Source organism: Amborella trichopoda, chromosome 6 (genome assembly GCF_054954075.1).
Source record: "Amborella trichopoda isolate Santa Cruz 75 chromosome 6, AtrichopodaSantaCruz75HAP2 v2.0, whole genome shotgun sequence".
Taxonomy (NCBI): Eukaryota; Viridiplantae; Streptophyta; class Magnoliopsida; order Amborellales; family Amborellaceae; genus Amborella; species Amborella trichopoda.
Window position 1 is genome coordinate 20101339 of NC_142341.1, and position 22256 is coordinate 20123594.

The following is a 22256-nucleotide window of genomic DNA, read 5'->3' on the forward strand; positions in this document are numbered from 1 at the left end:
GAAGGGGCAGATAAAGCTTGAAGACTTAAAGAAGGCCTTTGGGGTAGTCGAGGCCTCCCATACTGCAACCACCCAAGAGGAAGATGAAATGCCTAGTGTCCTCTACGCCTTCTTCTCTATAATTCTTCAGGAAGGCATAATCGGCAAGGCAACCTCGCCGCCTTGATAAGGGGACTGAAGATCATTGGTGCCCGTACCATCAGATAAGAGGTCATTACTTGTCCGAATGCACAACTTTCGTTGATATATTCACAAAGAAGATGCGGGAGTGTCAAGAATTTTACCACCTCCCAGTAAGTGAACCCCAAATCACTTCTCCATTGGGGCAAGAAGATCTCACAAAGCAGGACTTTACTAGCAACGACTCAGAGTCTATGGAACCCTCGACTTCCCAGCCATGGATCGTCTACCATGGCCGAAGCAGACTCAAGTTCTTAAGGCGAGAAGCAGTTTACCAAGCTAGAGCTATTTGCCAGCTCAATGAGATGAACCAAACATCACTCCAGAAAACCAGAAAGAGACGAGCATCAAGGGCCACTCGTCGAAGAAACAAGACCGCTCAACCCATTGTCGAGCAGGAATTTCTCAGGCCCCTCCCTCCACTGCCAACTTTACTAGACTTCATCCCCGGCACGGTCCTTCTTCCTTCTTCACCACAAAAATGATGTTCCCGTGCCATCTCACACTCAGCAAATTTTCAATGAGTGTGACGAAGTTAAAATCACTCCCTAACGGCCTAAGCAATGGAAAGACCTAAAAGACCCCTTGCACCCGTCCAACCCTGGTGATGACGTAAAAAGCCGCCCAAATTGGTCTGATGAGGGGAACGACCTTAAAAGTCCCCCATTTTCTAACCCTACTCCTCCTTCTTCTCCTGCTTCTCATTCTTCCTCGTCTATGGAACTTGCAGGTACAACCTTGATATGTCCAGACTTCGAGGCTCTTGATGGAGAACTTGAGGGATCGAACATAACTAAGACGCAACGGAAGCAATTGAGAAAGACCCTGACACAAGCAACATGATTCCTAACAGTTGTTGATGGCCTGGAAGCTAAAGCCAAGGCAGAGCCACCTTATTCAAAGAAGCATAAGAAGTCGAAGCCAAAGAAACCCCAATGGCCCACTGAGCGTGACGATGAGCAGAGACTGAGAGAGTCAAGGGAGCAAAGTTTCTTCTCTCAGGAAGCTTGCGACATGATACAAGTCTCTGAAGTACCAACTAGTGCGGGCCAAATACTGCAGATAGCTGCTCAACGACTGTGTGATTCACATTGGCACACTTCTTGCGCTACAATCACTAAACCTCAATTTCCCTCTAACTTTCAAGACAAGTTTCTCCAACCTGACGTGTTTTCCATATTTGAGGTGGACCTTTCCATCACTCGGTTTGAGAAAAGTGCAGGAATCATGACCTCCCCTGGATCCCTATTGGAGGTAGAAATGTCAGGGTCATGGGTCTCCACCCATGAAGTTGATGAAAAGGCCTCTGAGAAAAAAAAGGAAGAGATGCAAGAAGCCCCGGAACAATGGGAAGAAGGTGGTCAGGCCACAGCTGATGAACTCAAAGAAATAAATCTTGGTGACGAATTAGACCCCAGACCTACGTTCATTTCAGTGAGCATGTCTCCAGAAGAAAAAGAGGAGTTCACTGTCTTCTTGAGAGCAAACAGGGATGTCTTTGCTTGGCATTACCATGAGATGTCTGGTTGAGACCCTCAAGTCGCTGTTCACCGAATGGCATTGATCTGACTGTCAAACCTGTTAAACATAAATAAAGAAGGTTTAGGCCTGATCTTGAGATGCAGATAAACACTGAGATAACTAAACTCAGACAAGCATGTTTCATCTGTGAAGTCAAATACCCGAAATGTCTAGCAAATGTTGTTCCGGTCAAGAAGAAGAATGGTCAAATCAGGGTGTGTATTGACTTTCACGATTTGAATACTGCCTGTCCCAAGGATGACTTCCTGTTGCCATTCATCGAGATGCTCATCGACTCTACAATTCATTGTCAAATCGTTTCCTTCATGGACGGGTATTCCGGGTATAATCAGATAAGGATGGCGCCCAAAGATGAAGAAGCCACTGCATTCTTAACTCCAAAAGGGGTCTTCTGTTACACAATGATGCGTTTTGGATTAAAGAATGCTGACGCCACATACCAGAGAGCAATGACAACCATTTTCAAAGACATGATGCACAAAGAGGTGGAGTGTTATGTGGATGACCTGGTGGTAAAATCCAAAGAGAAGGATGCTCACATGAGAGATCTTGAAAAGGTGTTCAAGCATTTGTGTCTCCATCAGCTAAAAATGAACCTGCTGAACTGCGCTCTCGACATGCGCTCTAAGAAATTCTTGGGGTTCATCGTCAGACATCGAAGGCTTGAAGTTGAGCCAGTTAAGATAAAGGAAATCCAAGAAATTCCGTCGCCGACTAAACTTTGAGAACTGCGATCCCTCTAAGGGAAACTGGCATACATTCGCAGGTTCATCTCGAACCTCTCAGGTCGTTGTAAACCCTTTATATACCTGCTAAAGAAAGATACACCATTCATCTTGGATGAAGCAAGTCAGGCAGCCCTTGACGACATCAAGCATTATTTACTCAACCCTCAAGTACTCTCTACACCAGTATTGGGAAAACCCCTCATTCTATGTGTGACTGCTTTAGACGAGTCACTTGGAGCCTTGTTGGCACAAAACAATGAAGAGGGAAAAGAGACTACGTGATATTACCTCAGTCACAGGATGCAAGGGGCCGAGAAGAATTATATACCGATAGAAAAGATGTGTTTGGCCTTGATATTTGCAATACAAAAACTCTGCCATTACGTACTTGGTTATGAAGTTAAACTTATATCAAAAGCTGATCCTATAAAGTTTCTCATGACACGCCCATGCCTGTCGGGATGCCTTGCTAAGTGGGCATTATTGCTGATGGAGTTTGATATCACGTATGTCCCACTGAAAGCCATTAAGGGCTAGGCCTTGGCTACCTTTCTCGCAGCACACCCCATACAAGCAGAGTCTCCTCTATCAAGCGACCTCCATGATGAAGAAGTATTATGTGCTGACCTTGTTCATGTGTGGGAATTATACCTTGACGGAGCTTTCCAATTAGAACGAGGAGGCGCCAGAGTAGTATTCCTGACTCCGAGAGGAGGAGTATTGCCGCTTTCTTTCTCTCTTGCTCAAGATGGTTCTCATAATGAGGCAGAATATCAGGCCCTCATAATCGGACTGGAGATAGCCTTCGATCTCGACTTGGAGCAGCTTAAGATCTATGACGACTCTGGGTTGGTTATCCGATGACTCAAATGGATCTATGATGTGAGAAAAGACACTCTCAAGTCTTATTACAATACGGCAAAATCGTATATGGCTCAGTTCAAGGACGTATCCCTCAGTCACATCCCCAGGAGGATAAATTCGCAGGCTAAACATGGTAGGTTCCGAGAAGATTGTGCTGAACGCAACAGTAGATGTCGAATGTCTACCAAGTATACCCTCCTTCAAGGAGACGCTCTCTTTAGATGGTCGTTTGATGACATCCTTTTTAGATGCGTCGATATCCAAGAAGCAAATGAGGTGTTAGAAGAAGTCCACTCAGGTATCTGTGGACTACACCAGTCCTATCTTAAGCACTATGAATGAATACGCGGGTTGGCATACTATTAGCCTTCAATGATCTTTGATTCCTTAAGCTACGTTAAAAAGTGCCAAGTGTGCCAAATACACTCCCGCCTGGTTCACCAGCCTCTAGAGCCTTTCCACCCTACGGTTGCATCATGGCCCTTCTCACAATGGGGTATGGACATCGTAGGGGCCATTGACCCTCCTTCCGTAATGGGCCATGTTTTTATTCTAGTTGCAACAGATTATTTATCTAAATAGGCTGAAGCGGTCCCCCATAAGCAGGTTCCAAGGACAGCGGTGGCCTACTTCGTTTGACATCAAATCATATATTGCTTCGAAGTGCACGGCCAAATTATATCTGACAATGGCCCTAAATTTAGGAGTCATCACATTGATCTCCTAGTTAACCAGTTTGGTTTCAAATGGAGGTACCACCGTCGAGCGAATGGATTAGCTGAGGCTTTCAATAAGACTATGTGCAACGTCTTAAGAAAGTCAGTATCAAAAACAAGGAAGAACTGACATAACAAGCTTGCCGAAGAAATATGGGCATATCATACTATTATGCGAAATGCTACTGATTCCACTCCTTATTCTCTGGTCTATGCGGTTGAAGCAATTTTACCTCTCGAAATACAAATCCCTTCACTGCGAGTCACTATTCACCAAGGAATAAATCAAGATGAGAGAGTCAAGCTCCGGTATTAAGAATTGGATGCACTCGATGGAAAGAGGTTAGAGGCTCAGCAGAACCTTGAACTTAACCAAGGGAGAATGAAGAGGGCTTTTGATAAGTCTGTCAAAATCCGTTCATTCACTCGTGGCGATCTAGTCCTAGCTGTTAAGAGGCCTATTGTTATGCATGGCTGCGTAAAGGGAAGTTTGAGCCTAAGTGGGAAGGTCCCTTTATAGTAACAAAGGTCTCACCAAATGGAGCCTACATATTGGCACATCCTAATGGAGAGGAGGTGATGCCCCCTATCAATGGACAATACCTAAAGAAGTATTATCTATGATGTGTATTCAAAAGAAAGGAATTCAACTCGAAAATAAGCAAGATAGTCCAAAAAAAATCATAATTCTTTTTATCGCAGTAAAAACGACTTACAAGTTACAAGAAGCCCATTACTAGGGAGGTTACCAATCTCTTGCATCTAGGGATAAGAGGACAATTACAAACTAAAACTTGTACTTTCGCTCTTGCATTTGAGGATAAGATGATGGTTATAGGCCAAAACAAATGCCTTCCCCATGAGGAAGAAGCAAACCCACGTAAGAAAGGCCCTCCTCATGAAGAAGAAGCAAAACCACTTGGAGAGTTAGCTTTAATTCATCTGATGATTAAGAAGATGATTACAGGCCATAAGACAAAGTAGAGCCACTCCAAGAAGTTAGCCTCGGTCCATCCGACGTGTGTGTCAAACATACTAGCCATATACCTCATCTGATGTGTATATCAAACATACAACATAGGATTCATTCGACGTGTATATTAAACATACAAGGTGGGCTGTTCTGGTAAGGAACTAGCCTATGAAGGAAAGCATATCCTATTCACAGTGGATGCCCTTCCACAAAACAACATGGACCTCACTGTTGTGCTGGAGGATTTGGCTTCCAATAGGTACCACAAACCACGCCTTATCATCATTCACCACTTTTTTTTGGCCCATGAACAACGTCATACGTAGCTCATCGCCGAGAGCCGCAAGTCCCGCACATGACTTACTGCCACATGCGACCATCACTCTCCGCATGATGCTAAGACACACATGCAGATGAGTGCCGACCGAAGCCAGACTGGCTGTGTCCTCCAAAGGCCAGCACCGTTTGTGCTCCTAACTCCTAACGCCAGCTGCTTTTATTGATGCTCAGTGCCGGTTGTGTCAGCAATTCAAATCATCAGCACCGGTTGTCTCAGCACCGGCTGCACTTCTGTTAGTGCCGGCCCTGTCGTGACTCTTCACTTCTCGGAACTCATTTTCCAAAGCTTAAGTTTTAACACCTCTTTAATGGTTGCACGATTTCCAAAGGTAACCGTACACCCTCCCTGTGACGGTTTACCTCCCGTAACTATCCACTTTTCCTGCGACAGTTCACCTCCCATGACCGTACGTCTTCCCCACGAAGGTTCACCTTCTGCAACCATACGACCCACCTCCTGTGACCGTTCGTCTCCTAGAAAACCCCTTAAAAATCCCCGAAAAACTCCCAAGACGTGCGGAAATGCTCTCTGTTCCACTGCCCGTCTCTTCTACAAAAAACAAAACTACAGTCGAAACCTCTTCTGTTTCACGGAAAACTTCCCCGAGAACTCTCCTTTCCCCACTACTTTCTCTGCAACTTCACCAAATTCTAGGCAAAGTCTGCTCGCTGAAGGTCTTCCCTGCAAAACCTTCGGAATCCCACTATTTGTCGAAAATCTCCCCTGCAAAGCTTTTGCTGAACTCTCACTGCTCGTTGGAACTTCAGTCGGGCATCCTCTCTTCACTGTTAAAGAAAACTTTTGCTTAAGGGTTTTTTACCCTTGGTGAAAAATGATGGAAAATGGGATTTTACCCCCTTATATAGACTACGCTGCCCTCAAATGCCCCTCACAAACTAGGAATTTCAGTCACGTCCAAGGGAAGCCAAGCGACAATGAATCGGGTTGGGCTTTGACTCGAGGGCCGAGGTAACTCTCATCGATCCATGCTCAGCACCGGGTGAATTCCAAATAGCCCTAACGCTGGTTGCCTAGCGTCGGGTGAATTTCAAACAACCTTAACGCCGTTTGTCCAGCGCATGGTGAGTTTCAAACAATCCTAGCACTAGTTGACCAGTGCCAGATGAGTTTGGAACAACCTTGGCGCTGGCTGACTTAGCGCCGGTTGTGTTCGAATGATACCATGGGTTGTTCATAGCGCCAGCTGAGTTTTTAAACAACCCAACGCCGTTGCGTTTTGAGAACTCAGAGTCGGTTGAACACACGTAAGAAACCATGATCGCTACACCTAGCGGCGACTATATCACAAGCAACCTATTGCCACCTACTCCAGGTTGAAGTTGTAATGTGCCATCCCCAGTGGACTTGCACCCAGGCCGTTGCACTCAAACCGTGACCTCCCCAATGGAGTCAGAAGTTGTCCCTTATCCCCTAGTAGGAGTCACACCCGTACTATGACCCATTATCCCAGTAGAGTTAGGGTCATTCTTACCTCTTCAATCCCCAATGGGTCTGATCAAGTCATTGTTCCTTTGCTATCTTATCCCTTGAGAGTCGGGTTAGTTATTCTCCATGGAGTCTCATTTTTCACCCCCTGGGAGTAACACTCACCCCTTAATCCCCAATGAAGTCCGCCTCTGTTGGCCATCCTTCATCAGGTCACCATTTCCATTTGAGCCCTCAGTTTTTGAATGGTCTTAACCATTTTATCCCTAGGGAATCAGATTACCATCTATAAGTCCTTTTCTCATGCCGCTTCACCTACATGGCAACCCACACAATGGTCTAGATGCACGACCCTAAACTGCATGGTTGAAACTATATGACCTTAAATTGTAGTGGAGGTCTAGTTGCATGACTTTAGATTGCACGGTCCTAGTTGTATGGCCCTAACCTGCATAACCATGGTCCAAACTATATGAACTTAAACTGTAGCGGAGGTCTAGTTGCATGACCTTAAACTGCACGGTTCTAGTTGTATGACTATAAACAGCATAACCACAGTCCGTGCTGTATGACCCTAAACTGCTCAGTCTCGGTCCATTCTGCACAACTTTAAATAGCATAACCACGGTCCAGCTATATGACCTTAAAGCATAGTGCATGTCCTAGTCGCATGACGATAAAAGGCTCAGCACCATTGTCCAAACTGTATGACCTTAAATTTTAGCGGAGGTCTAGTTGCATGACCTTAAACTGCACGGTCCTAGTTGTAGGACTTTAAACTGCATAACCACGGTTCAGCTGTAGACCTTAAACCATGATATACGTCCTGCCTATATGATGATAAACTGCTTCGCGCAGGTTTTGGAGGTATGACCTTTAAAACTTGCCCCCACAGACATGCACACACCTTTACGTGTACTTTCATGCAGGCGTTCCCTAACCTACCTATTAGTGTGCGCGCACCACCTTCATTACCTCCACAATGAGTTCATTCACTTCATCACCATTCCTCATTTCCCAGTGAGTCACACCCGTGCTAAAAAAATGGCGAACCATCACACCATCTATATTCATTGTAAGTTAGTGGGTCACAATCGTCCACTCACATTTCATACATCATCCATCTCTCATAGGTAACCTAATGCCATTTCCTCAACGTGAGTCAAACCACCACCATACTCACTCCATGACCTCCACAGACTGCCATTCATCACCATTATGGTCCAATTGTATGACCTTAAAACTATAGTACACGTCCTAGCCATATGACGTTAAAAGGCTTCGCATAGGTCCCATAGCCATGACATTAAACAATGCCTTCACAAAAAAAAAAAAAAAAAAGATGAAATAACGGGCATGGAGTACACCTTAACAAGGGAACACTATGAGTTAAAGTGACGGACAAGCATGGTCTCGAAACCATGAGTAAAAGAGTTTCGTGAATAAAAAAATGGGCACAATTAAAACTCGAAAGGGCACCGTGAGTAAAAATAGAAAAAAGGGTGGACATAGTCGAAAGGTCATGGGTATAAGACCCAAAATAAAAAGAATTTGGTGAAAACCGTCTCTACGACGTCGCTTTTCAAATTCAAGTGAAAATCCGCGAAGGACGCTTGGACCAATAAATAGGTTGATGCAGCGTTCGCCAAAATAGGCAGCTCCAGCCCTCACTTAAAAGAAGAAAATCCCTAGTGGCACAATGCCAGGAATCCAAAAATATGAGCCTCAAGGAAAATATTTCGACATCCAGTACAGTTACAAAAGGACTTGAAAGACAGAAGACTCGCCAAGAGCGCAAGACAAGTCTCATGAGGAAGAACATTATTCTAATGCGGTCACAATTACACTCTAAAAACAAACATTACAAAGGCAAGAAACTAACAAAGCCAAGGCAGAACTTGCCAGAAACATCAGCTCGTCTAGCTGGCACGATCAGACCTTCGGATCAGCTAATAGAACCTGGCCCCGACTAGACTTGGCAGATGAGACCTACAGTGGTACTCTGATATTCAAAAGCAAACTTGGTGTAGTAGAAAACTGCGCCGACCAAAAGCAAACAAATGAACCCAAACCAAATGGGAACAATTCCCTTCAACATAGCACTCAATTGCCAAACGGACCTGATTCCGAGCGACGAGGTCCGTATAAATTCCTCAGCTTTAGAATCACAAACATTCCGCACGAGGGTGAGGACTTCGACAAGATCCTTAAAAAAAGTCTCTTTTCCCCCTAAAGTCTCCACGAACGGACCCACGAATAATGCATCCATGTGTCTAGGCGGCTTAGTTACACCATTACGAGAATCTCCTCGGCATTCACGTGGTCTTGTGGCTAGGAAGAAAAAAACAAAATTCGAAGGAAATTTTCTAAATGATTGTCCTTCTCGCTTCTCTTGAAGAACAACATTCAACGGGGCAAGCTGTTTGAACGTATTTTTCAGCACCTTGAGCCCTGATTAGGAATAAGTAGGAGGCAAGTCAATAAAGCTTACAAAACAGTGGAAATTCTCGACACGCTCATAATCTCCTCAGAATTGGTCAAAATCTTCACCAGCACTTCAAAAGACCACTTGCCAAGTTTCATCATGAACAGACATGTCTAAGTCAGTTAACACAAAGAAACAATTTCAACAAAATCGGTCTCTAGCACCCTAAAATGGAGTTTGTGACTAGAGCCATACTTTTGGTGCATCAAACAGCTGTGGGACCACTTTCATTAGATCTGACACTGTTGAAAACCGTATGAGTCAAACTTCGGCTTAATCGAGCACTCCAAGATAAAGTTATGAGTAAAATACCGAAAAGGAGTAGGCTGCACGTTATTCCTGTATGGCCTCACTAAATCAAAACACCATAAAAATTGGTTGCTTTTACAATCATGGATAGTCACTTTCGAGGCCTATAACTTACTCCTTCCAAGTTGGATCACTCTCAAATTTGGTGAGCGTATTTATCTCATCAAGATGAGGAATTCGATATGTGGCATGGCCCATGACGACACCCAAGAAGAGAGACAAATTAAATGAAAGTCGTTGATCTGTGAAGGAAGTTGCAGAAAATTCAGAAATAGCATGCCTCATTTGAACAGCCAGATCACATCGCTTGCATACCTGATCGACACGAAACTAATTGCATTATGTGCATAAGGTATATCTCTGGTCCGAAACTCACATACGATGAATGGTTGGATTTCACACATGAAGGCATCAAAGTTGCTGTAAATTCCGACCACCGGATTTCAAGATTCTAGTAAAAAACTCAAGACAACAAAATATTCACCTGGACATGAAATAAAGCTGTGTTTTTTACAGCTTGATCGTGACAGCAAGCTCAGTGTGATTCAGCCAAGAAATCATCAAGAAACATCAAGGAATGAGCACACAATTGATCAAAAGTTTTCAAGATTCAACCAAGATTCAAGTCTCATGATTATGGCTCAAAAACATGATTCATGGCTCGAAGTTGGTATCAAAATGATCGTCATGTAGAGCTCTACAAGAAAACAATAATATTTCAATTAAATTGGCATCAGAATGACCTCGGGTTAGCCACAGAAAATCATGCAAGTTCTCGAGCAGCAGCAGGCACTATTCTGAAATTTCACACATTGTTAGGTAGGGGCAAAACAGTCCTTTTATACCCATTTATAGAATTTTTTTAAATTCAATTAAATTGTAATTATCTACAATTTTAGGCATTTTTTGGGTGTACACCCATGTTTTAGCCCAATTCTATATAAACAGGCAATGCCTCATTGTATAAAAGATGGATTCATTCTTCTTGGATCAATCAATTAAATTCTGATTTTTTGCTTAAGCCTATGAGTACCTCTTAGAGAGATAGAGAGGAGAGAGAAGAAAAGGGCTGGTACCCTTCGAGCAGGTAACTTTCTCTCTCCTCCTCTCTTTCTCTCTCCTCCCCTCTTTATCTCTCCACCCATCTTTTGGTCTCTATCTCGTTCTCTCTCCTCCCATCTTTTCATCTCTATCTCTTTCTCTCTCCTCGCCTCTTGTCATCTCAATCTCTTTGTCTCTCCTCCCTCCTCCCCTCTTCTCATCTCTCTCTTTCTCTCTCTTCTTCTCATCTTTGTCTCTTTTTCTCTCTTCTTCTCATCACTCTCTCCTCTCTTCTTATCTCTTTCTCTCTCTTCCCCTCTTTCTAATCTCTATCTCTTTCTTTCCCTTCTTTCTCATCTCTATCTCTATTTTTCTTCTTCTCACCTCTATCCCTCTTTTCTCTCTCCTCTTCTTTCATTCCCAGCATCGGGTGGGGTTTTCTCTCTCTTCTCCTTCAATTCCCAATGTCGGGTGGGGTTTTCTCTCTTCTCCTTTAATTCTCAATGTCGGGTGGGATTTTCTCTGTCTTCTCCTTTAAATCCTAGGGTCGGGTGGGATTTTCTCTCTCTTCTCCGTTAATTCCCTACATTGAGTGGGGTTTTCTCTCTCTTCTCCTTTTATTCTTAGCGTCAGCTGGAGTTTTCGTTCTCCTCTTCATTCATTCCCAACCCCAAGTGGGCTTATCTCTTCTCTCTTCTAATGCAATCAACGAAGCCTAGCACCGACTGGATTTCTCTCTCTTCTCTTCTGTCACAGTCGACGAAGCTTAGGATCAGTTGGATTGCTCTCTCTTTCCTTTATTGTAGTTTGCAAAGCTTAGTGCCAGCTCGATCTCTCTCCCTTGCTTCTCTCTCATCACAACTGGCGTAAGCCTAGTGCCAGTTGGTTCTTTTTTCTTTGTTCTCTTCTGACATAGTAGGTGAAGCCTAATGTCGACTGCATTCTCTCTCTCTTCTTCAGACATAGTCGACGAATCCTAGCGTTGACTGCATTTTCTCCCTCTTCTTCTAACACAGTCGGCAGCGCCTAGCGCTGATTGCATCTCCCTTCCCTTTCGCTCTTTTATCCTCTTATCACGTCCCTTCTTTTCTTCTCCCTTCCCTCCTTCTCTTTATCCTCTTTCATCTCTTCTCTTCTTTTCTTCTTCCTCCTTCTGTCTGTTCCCTTCTTCTCTTACTTCATTCTTTCCCCATAACCATCACTCTGCTACTCTTTTGTTCAACTAAGAGGAATTGAGATTAGCCTCTCATGATAGTCTTATCGTCTAGCCGTAATGTTGTTGTGCCAGGATTACTTAGCCCGTTTATTACCATGACAGACTAACCATCGTACCTAGCTGTCAGTATTGTTAATGACGTCTAGTAATGATCCTCTAAGCCGATCTTTGTTATCGAGCCCGTTTTACTACCATGTCAGGCCAATTATTCGCCAGCTTAGTCACCACTCTGATCTTCTCTCTCAGTTGAACTCTTCTCTCCCCAGTCTTTCTTCTATTCTTCTTTTTGAATGCGCATGCTTGTGTACGTTCATCAAAGAGGAAAAGGGTGAGGTTTGACCCACTTGTCTTATAACCTTTGCCATATATATATATATGTGATTACAGAAAACAGAATAATACAAGCTAAGAGAGGCGATTCCGAACCAGTTTTAGTACTGGGGGGCTTTCTTCTTAATCTAAGAGGGCGCCCACACGAGCCAGCCCTAGTAAGTCCCGAACCCACCTTAAATTCCTCTCTCACCGGTTGATAACACCTGCCCCCGTTCTCGAACAAGGTTCTCGAGAGAGGGATCTTAGAAACGACCCGAGTCTTCCCTTGAAACCTGAGACCCGCGTGCCACCCAATTATCCAGATCCTGAGGGCGAGATCGAGGCACCTAACCAACATAATCACAAGGTCAGGTCCTGCAATACGCTTGAAACAAGTACCTCACTATTATTACTCATTTAATCAGGTCCTGCAATACGCTCAAAGCCGGCACCTCACTAATATCAATCATGATCATCCAATATGCTCAAAGCATGCAATTCAATAATGCATAACAATATCACATATCATAATATAACATACCTCAATATGGTCATACAATACGCTCAAGGCATGCACCACAAAATCACAAAGTCAGGTCCTGCAATACGCTCAAGGCAGGCACCCCACTGTTATCAACCACATAGTCAGGCCCTATAATATGCTTAAAGTAGGAACCTCATTGATATTAATCACATAGCCAGGCACTGCAATATGCTCAAAGCAGGCACCTTGCTGTCACAAGGTCAGGCCTTGCAATACGCTCAAAGCATGCACCTTAGCATCATAACAATGTCAGGTTCTACAATACGCTCAAAGTAGGCACCCACTAATATCACAAGGTTAGGTCATATAATATGCTCAAACATGCACCTGTTAATATCAGAACGTTAGGTCCTACAATACGCTCAAAGCAGGCACCTACTAATATCACAAGGTCAGGTCCTGCAATACGCTCAAAGCAGGCACCCCAGAATTACAGAGTTAGGTCCTGCAATACGCTCAAAGAAGACACTCTAGAATCAAAGTCAGGTCCTGCAATACGCTGAAATCAGGCACCTCACTAGTAACACTGACAAAGTTAGGCCCTGCAATACACTCAAAGCAAGCACCTCATTAGTATCAATCATGGCCATGCAATACCTCCAAAGCATGCCAAAAGATCGCATAACACTTGCTACACTCATATCACTTTTCACACATCACAATCAGTCATCACAAAATTGGCCACATAGGCCATATCACTTATCACTTTAATCACATGGCACTTATTAGTTCTCAACAAATGGGGCAGGACATACCCCTCATGCAAAGCCTCACACATTTTACACACTAAAATAGTCTCCATAGAATCCGCATAAGTTTGCACACATCCTAAGTGCAGTCAAGCAATGAAGGTTCAAATTCTATCTATCATGCCAAAACATGGTGCTACAACAGTAGTGAGAGGAAACAAGGTCATACAGAGTTCTAGTTTCTACACCACAATCACAACATACCTCTGGTTTTCGATGTTGACGCCTTCGCTCCTTCCCCATCAAGCGCAAAGACTTGACCCTGCGTCTTTGGTTTGGATTTGTTCCTCAATGTCATGCAATCCCTAATCAGGTGGCCTGTCTTGCCACACTTGTAGTATGCTTTCATCTTTAACCAGCAGTCAGAAGCCACGTGGCCTTGCTTCCCACAAGAGGTACAATGCACAAGCTGGCTTTGCTTGACGTCGCTCTTTGAGGTCTTTTGGGTCTTATCATTCCTTTGATTTCCTTTTTCTTGCAAACCTCTACAGGGTGGAGGCCCTGTCCTTCGCTTCTCCTTCTGCAGATGGTAATCATCGCAATCCTTTTTTACCTTCCTGGCCAAATCCACCAATTAAGAGATCGCCTTCAGATTGGCTGACAAAACTCTTCCTCTGATATCTGGCCGCAAGCCCCTCACAAACTTGCTTGCCTTCCTAACCTCCGTATTGATAATACGTGGCACGTATCGGGATAACTCTGAGAACTTGGCCGCATATTGATCAATAGTCCGCTTCCCTTGCTGCAATTCTATGAATTCAACTTCCTTCCTCTCTTTTGCTGACTCAGGGAAATAATTTTTGTTAAAAGCCCCTAAGAACCTTTCTTAAGTAGGTATTGTCTCTTCCTCTTCCCAGGCCTATCGGACCGAACGCCACCAATGTTCGGAGCCCCCTTCCAACATGAAGGTACCTAATCTCAACTTCTACTCATACGAGCACTGTAGGATCCCAAAGAAATTTTCAACTTACATTAGCCACCTCTTTGCTTTCTCTACCCCTCCCTGTCCCAAGAAATTTGGAGGTGTTAGCCTCTTAAATCTTTCTACCAAGCTACTATCAGTTTACTCTGAAGATGGGTAAATGGTGCCGGCATTGACTCCTTCATCAATTGGGTCATGGCCCCCAGAGTTCTATAAAATTCACTAAGAGCCTCAATATTCTCGTTGCTAGAACTTGCATGGTTGGCACGAGCTCTCGACATTTTTAACCTAGCATAGCAATACCCAGTAACTATTTTATCCTAAAACCATCCTAAGGACACTTTGAAAATTCACTAAGCCGAGGAACCTATCCTGGCTGCTCGGATACCATATCTTGGATAACTCATACTCTAATGAACAAGCCCTATGTAAAATTTCTTCTCAAAAGTTACACTTGAGTTTGGGGCGACAGGGCCCAACATTACATATTTCCCAAAATAACAAAAAATAAGGCCAAGCTGCCCAACAAAACGTACAATAAAAAAAGGCTTCATCTTCAAGGTCTGGGCTCCAACCACCGACTATTCTCACACGACCGCTTGCCTCCTGCCTGTGAACTATCAATCTACAAAGATAAAATAATGGAATGAGCTATACAACACAGTAAGTAAGTCAAGAAACCATGTATCCCTGCCTACAGACAATAATTTATGTTCACCTTCCAAATTTACACAAGTCTAATTGATTTGAAACCATGCATAACATTCTATTGACAAAGTATCATAATTAATCCTTTTCATGGTGAAATAATCAACACTCAGATATTAGATATCACGTGAATAAATAGTTAGCAAGTCCTTCCATTTTGAGCACAATAATAAATCATCATAGCAACGTATTTCACAGTATCACTTATTCATTTATAATGGAGCATTTCTTACAACACACATCCTCATCACAACGAAGCATATTTTCGCTTCATAATAGAGCACATTCTCATTTCATAGCAATCACTAGGCAGGCCATGTAATCCTCCCAAAGAATGCACCTTATTGGTGTCGATCAGATCATCGGGCCCTGCAATACTCTCAAAGCAGGCACCCCCACTACTACCAGTCATGGCCATGCAATATGTACAAAGCATGCAAGAGATATCTCATCATTACAGCCACACTACCAATGGGTGTCCCATTGCGTAGTGCTTCGTATCACCATGGTACTTATCATCGGGACGAATGCATGGGTTTCATGATATCACATCAGACGGCAAGTCCTTGCTAACCCATCAATACCACATTATGCTTACCATGTCATAACAGAGCAGGCCTCGACATCATATATTCATATCATAGCTAAGCAAAGCATGCCTAGGAATCATTTAGCACTTAACACATGGTCGCATAGAATTTGTCACATAACACTCTGGCCTTTAGCATGTAGCATTCATCACATGGATTCTCTCACATGGCCTTTGCGCTTATCACTTGTCATATAATCACACAGCATTGGTCACATGACACCATGACACTTAGCATATAACAATCATCATAAGAGAGCTATCACCTAGCACTTACACTTATCAATGAGTATCTATAACACTTTATTACATTAGCACTACGGTACACATCAAGTAACCTTTATCATAGAACCATCACATGGCATTTGTACTAATCACTTATCACATATAGCATGGACACATAGCATTGTTCACACATTATGACACTTTAGCATATAACATTCATCACATGAGAACTATCACATGGCACTTACATTTATCAATTGTCACTTGTAGCACATTATCCCACCATCACTATGGCACCTAACATACAATTCTTATCACGTGGGAACTATCGCATGGCAATAACATTTTACCAATTATAACTTATCACATGGTTACATAGCGTTGATCATGGCACACCGTCCATTTTCAAGATTTTCATATATTTATAGATATACTTGATTTTAACCATTTTTGAAATTTAAAATTTTATAATTAGATATAAAAAAATAGATTTTGAGACAATTCTAAGAACATTTTACATCAAAATTATATACCACGATAAAATTTGAAGGTTCACCTTACCTCTACAGCTACAGATGCATCCGTATGCCAATTGCACCCTTTGTAATAATTGGAATAAGCTCAAATTTGATAATATTCGTATTTCTCACTACACCTCTAAAAATAGTTAAAAAATAATTTAAAATAAATCAAATGATCAAAACTGTCGATGAATAATATATGGGTAATTTTTTTATTTTATTTATCTTAAATTATTTTTGAAATACTTTTATAGGTGTATGATAGAGTGAATTATGAAAATACTAAATTTTAGATCAATCCAATATAAAAAGTATAAAATTAAAATACACCTTTTCTTGGATAAAAGGATGATTGTGAAATATGAAATATTTAAAACCATTTTTAAATTTCAGAAAATGATTTATCTGCAAATTTCCATTTGATTTTTCCAATGAGTACTTAGGGTTAATTCAATTTGCAAATTAACCCAAGTTCATTCTCCTTAATTTTAGAATGGATGCATTCTTGGGCTACCAAACTACTATCCATGATCTACCTATCTTTTAAGAATGTTGATTTTGCACATTAGATAAATAAATGTATAACCTGACGTAACCTTGTTAGTAAGAACTTTGCCAATAATTTTGTAGAGACTTCCCAACAAACTAATGATACATATATACTTTACCTTATCAATAACACTTTTCTTGGGGTTTACGGCAATGAAAGTAGAATTCATAGCCATGTTAATCTTGTTTCTCCAATAAAATTTCTCCAATAGCTAAGTAAGGTCCTCCTTCAACAAATCCCAAAAAGATTGGAAAAATCTAAAAGAAACTCATCTGGCTCAAGAGCCTATCTCTATCAAGCCCAAAGATTGCATCCTTAGTTTCCCGCATTTCAAACTTTCTTTCCAACTATCTAACTTAATTTATTGGTCATTTTGAGAAAGAAATATGTTCCAAAGATATATCCTCAAGATTTTCAATAGTAAACGTACCCTTAAAATGATCAATTAAAGAACATTCTAACTTCAACATATTATCATAGTCCATTGCTTGAATTCTTAAATTTTGTATCGAATTGCCTCTCTTTCTAGCATCTGCTATGGCATGATTTGTATTTCCATTATCTTCCTTCAGCCATTTAATCTTTGATCTTTGTCTCCGATGAATTTCTTCCAGCCTCAACAAATTTTTATAGGACACTACCCAATTACTTATTTCAACATGCCTTGAGACATTTGTCTTGAGACAAATATCCTCCCATAAACTGAATATTGTCCAACTCCTCAACATGTCCCCTGGCTTCAACAATCTTTGTCTGCAAATTACATCAATCATTTCATTTCTAATTAATAATTTTTCTTTTAAGCAATTGGAGTTTTTAAAATAGCTAATAGCTTTTCCACCCTTCTATCTATGTATTTTTTTCAAAACTCTTCAAGTAACTGAATTATTGAAATCTAAAAAGCCAAAAGAGAACACATCCATGTTAAGTAAAAGAGGAACATGGTAAGAGGCAATTTTGGGAAGAGCTTTAACACTGATTTTTGGAAATCGATTAAAAATTTGGTGATCACCAAGAATCCATCCAATCTTGTTAAAACTGGTTCTAATACATTATTATTGGACCAAGTAAACTTAGCTCCAATAGAAGGCAAATCTACCAATTCATGTTGTTGGATAAAACCATCAAATAACCGCATACAAGAAGACATATAAGGAGAAGGAAATGATTCACTAAGCCAATGAATAATATTAAACTCTCCAGAAACGCACAATGGTGCATTAAAATTAATAGAAACAACTCTTAGTTTATCCAGAAATGAGGCCCTTTTATCAACCGATTAGGTCTATAAACCACAATAAGGCGCCACACAAAATCATCCATAGGACCTTTGGATAAAACCTAAATATGTCTAGGGACTAAGATATATTGAGAAGTATGCAAAATGGTGGGATCCCAAAGAACCTAGATACCCTCTGAAGCACCAGCAACATCAGAACCCATAAATTCTAAAGATCTTCTCCCATAAACTTCTCTACCCCTATAGAGATTTGGGGCCTCCATTTTAGTTTCCTGAAGAAGTACAGAGTTCAAGTCTTCTCGTTTGGCAAAAGGAAAGCACATCTCTCTTACATGAGCAACCATTGAGGCGCTCTGAATATTCCAACACAGCATCTTCATTTAGACACAACCATTTTTGTGTTTGGTGATACCCAAAGGATCAGTAGACAAACAAGCTCGAACTGAGTATGAGTTCGACCCCTTATCTCTTCCTTATCATAATTGATGTGGCAAACTATATTATCCAATTCCCTCTAAACGCGACCTTTTTTGTTTTGTTACCTCTTCTTCTCTCAGCCGCCTCTTGTTCATGCTCCTTCTTCCGCACCTCAATGATGGAGTCCAGAGAATCACCGTAATGCATATTCATTGCTTCTAAAGCCTTTCCGATTTCCATAAGGTGAAGAATCAAAGAATGCTCATCTTTTTTAATCTGAAGTCACCTTATCCACTACATCATCATTAGTAGGATTGTCACTGAACATCCCTCTGTTATTATCTGGCAATCTCATAGCCACTGGTGTTGTAGCGAGAAGCTTGCCTACCTCAGAAACCTCCTCATCCGACATTGCTTGATCGTTATGCTTCCAGAACTTTGCATTCGAGGTAGTAAGAGCTGAATGTTCCATGCCATCTTCCACATCCACATCCATATCATAGACCAAGACCGAATGTGTACTCATTTTATATTTTTTTGATGAAGAGTAGATATGGCCTATTTTACTTGAAGATTGGAGTAAAGAGTTATTTTTAGGAAGATAGAGAATCTCTTCCCAATTAGACACCTGGATATGATCAGGTACTTTAGGATGTTGAAAATGTGCCGATTTATTCTGAATGGACAAGCTTTTAAGAAAACCATCATTACACGTGCCAACCAAACGCGTGTTGGAACCTTCCCAAGAGGCTTATAGTCATTATGGTAGGTTGTAGGCACAATTTTTGAGGTAGTTTGTTTGAAATTTGAAATCAGAGATTTATTTCCATCATACTTTACTATCAATTTTTGGATTAGCCATTCCCCCCATAATTGTCAATCAAAGTCTATGATTTGCTGAGTCCCTTGATCTTTGTTGTTGATTTCGCTTCCCCTTCCCTGATGCATTATTGTTGTACCTCGATCCTGATGAACCTAACTGCTATGGATGGTTCAATGTGGATGATTTGACCAATATTGGAGGTGGAGAAAATACAAAATATTTTTCGTGTTATAAATTGGGATTGTCTAGAAAGAGATCATTTATCTTTTGTACATGGATGCCATAATCATTCCTACTCATTAGATGTCAAATTGGATGGCTTGGGGTGAGTCACGAAGTCCAAGAATTTTTTTTTGGAACTTTGTGTTTAATAAATGACACTCTTATAACTATCCATTTTGAAATTGAAGGCAAAAAATTAATTGTGACCTCCTTGTACAAAACATAAACAATTTCTTTATAGACAATTGCTTATAAATATATGGGGATGGATAGGGCAGGTCTTTATAGGGGTGGGGTAGCGTAATAAATACAATATAGCTATAGTAATTTCTATTCTTTGTTTTGAGGTTTCGTCTTTGAAAATTTCAACCTGCAGAAATCTGTAGATCAATATCTTGAATGATAGTAATTTTAGAGAGGCGAATGCACAAGTTTATGAGGGTGCATATGCATGTAGAGACGACACTGAAATGCTTTGAAGATCAATTTGTTCAAAAGCACAAGTTTATGAGGGTGCATGTGCATCTGGACGATCAAATGACTGCTTCAAAGATCAATTTTTTCTCATGCAATAGTCAGAAATCCTTGATGGTAATAAACATATTTATTACCATGGCTATGCTTTGACGTTTGGGAAATACTTCCTATTTTTTGAGAAAATATCATCTATTGGAATACTACTAAAAGAAAACTTTTAGAAGCAAGGTGTAACAATCCTAAAATTTCAAAAAAAAAAAAAAAAAAAAAAAAAAGGAGGAGAAAATATGCTTTTAAATAGGTGATGTTTTGTTTGAATATGATGGTCCTTGAGGACCATCACTGTTTTAAAAAACTTTTGCTTTGGATTAACTTTTGCTTTCCCTTTACTTTTTTTCCTTTGCCCGCTTTTGCCTCCTGCTGCTTGCAGCTGGCAACGTCCTTCAGCGGACGTGGTTTTCGTACAATAAAAGTCTGCTTTTAACGCGACACCTCAGGTATGAGGTAGAGCGTAAGAAAATAATATAATAATACGTTAGAAGAATTTAAATAGGGGATGTGAGCACTCCCACCCTAAAACAAAATTTTGAGATCTCTCTCTCTGGTCAAAACACAGTGAACTTCTCTCTCGAACTGAATTTTTTATCGGAAGCTCCCTCTCAAATAATTGTGGGTAAGTGACATCGTCTTCTTGAAAAATAGTCTGTTTTCAATAAATAGTGATATTTCCGTCCAGGATCTTTATTTTATAAGTTTTGTGTGTAAGTGACATTGTCTTTCTGAAAAATAGTCTATTTTTAATAAATAGTGATATTTCCGTCTAGGATCTTTATTTTATCAGTTTTGTGTGTAAGTGACCTCATTGTCTCGAAAAATAATCCATTCTTTTTAAAAATAAAATGAAATAATTATCTCTGCTTATTATCATGAATTTTAGGCGCGATAAATTTTATGCTCACATGACCTCATTATCTTGAAAAATAATCTTTTTAATAAAAAATGTGATATTTTATCTATGTTAGAAATTTTGAATGCTGTAAATTAGAAAAATAAATTTATTTATTTTTCTTGTTTATTGTTAGAAATAAATGTGATATTTCTGCTTTTAGTAAAATTGTGATATTTCTTTCTACTGTTTTGAATATTTAGACATTGTAAAATTCGTGTGCAAATGACTGCCGTATTATTTAAAAATTGACATTTTTGCAATTGATTATAGTATTGTTGTAAAATGTTTATTTGTGAATTGATATTCCATAAATTGTGATAATTCCGTATTCTTGAATTTTTATAAGAGTTTTTCTATACATATTAAATTGGCAATTATGCTAGAATGCCTTTACAAACTGCTACCTTTCTAAATTTGAGCCCAAAATATTTGATTGGTTATTTTTGAAATGTTATAGAGAGTGATTATTATTAATGGTTTAAGTGAAATTCATATTAATGGTTTCAGTGATATGTTGAGTACATGATATTGCTGCTTTCGAATGTTTAAAGAGATTTAGAAATAATTTAAGTATGCAAGTGGACTCATCCGGTTCGCCGGTGAGGTATAAGTGGACCTATCTGGGACGCCGGTAGGGTTTAAGTGGACTCATCCGGTACGCCGGTGAGGTATAAGTGGACCTGCAGGGATTAAGTGGACCTATCTGGGACGGCGATAGGGATTAAGTGGACCCATCAGGACGCTGATGGGGTATATAGGTGACCTACTTGGGACGCCAGTAGGGTATTTTGTGAAATCCTTTGAATTATGTACTGCCGTTAAAAGTGTTATAAGCATTTCAATTACTCGGATTATACTTAATTATGCAATTATTGAAAGTGAAATTGTTGATGCATTTATATTAATAGATCTCATTTTGAAAAATATTGATATCTTTCAATCATGATTATTTTTAGAATTATGATAATCACTTACTGAGTAGCCAAACTCATCAAACTATGGTAAACATTTTTTCAGGATAACTACGGATTCATTTTGAGTACTCGTCAAGGGCAACTTTGGAAGATATTGTAGTTGTGTCTAAGCTTTTTTTTTTGTTACTTTGTAAGAATTCGTCAGTGTAAATTTGTCCTATCAAGAGATGTACATATGTTTTGACTGTCACATC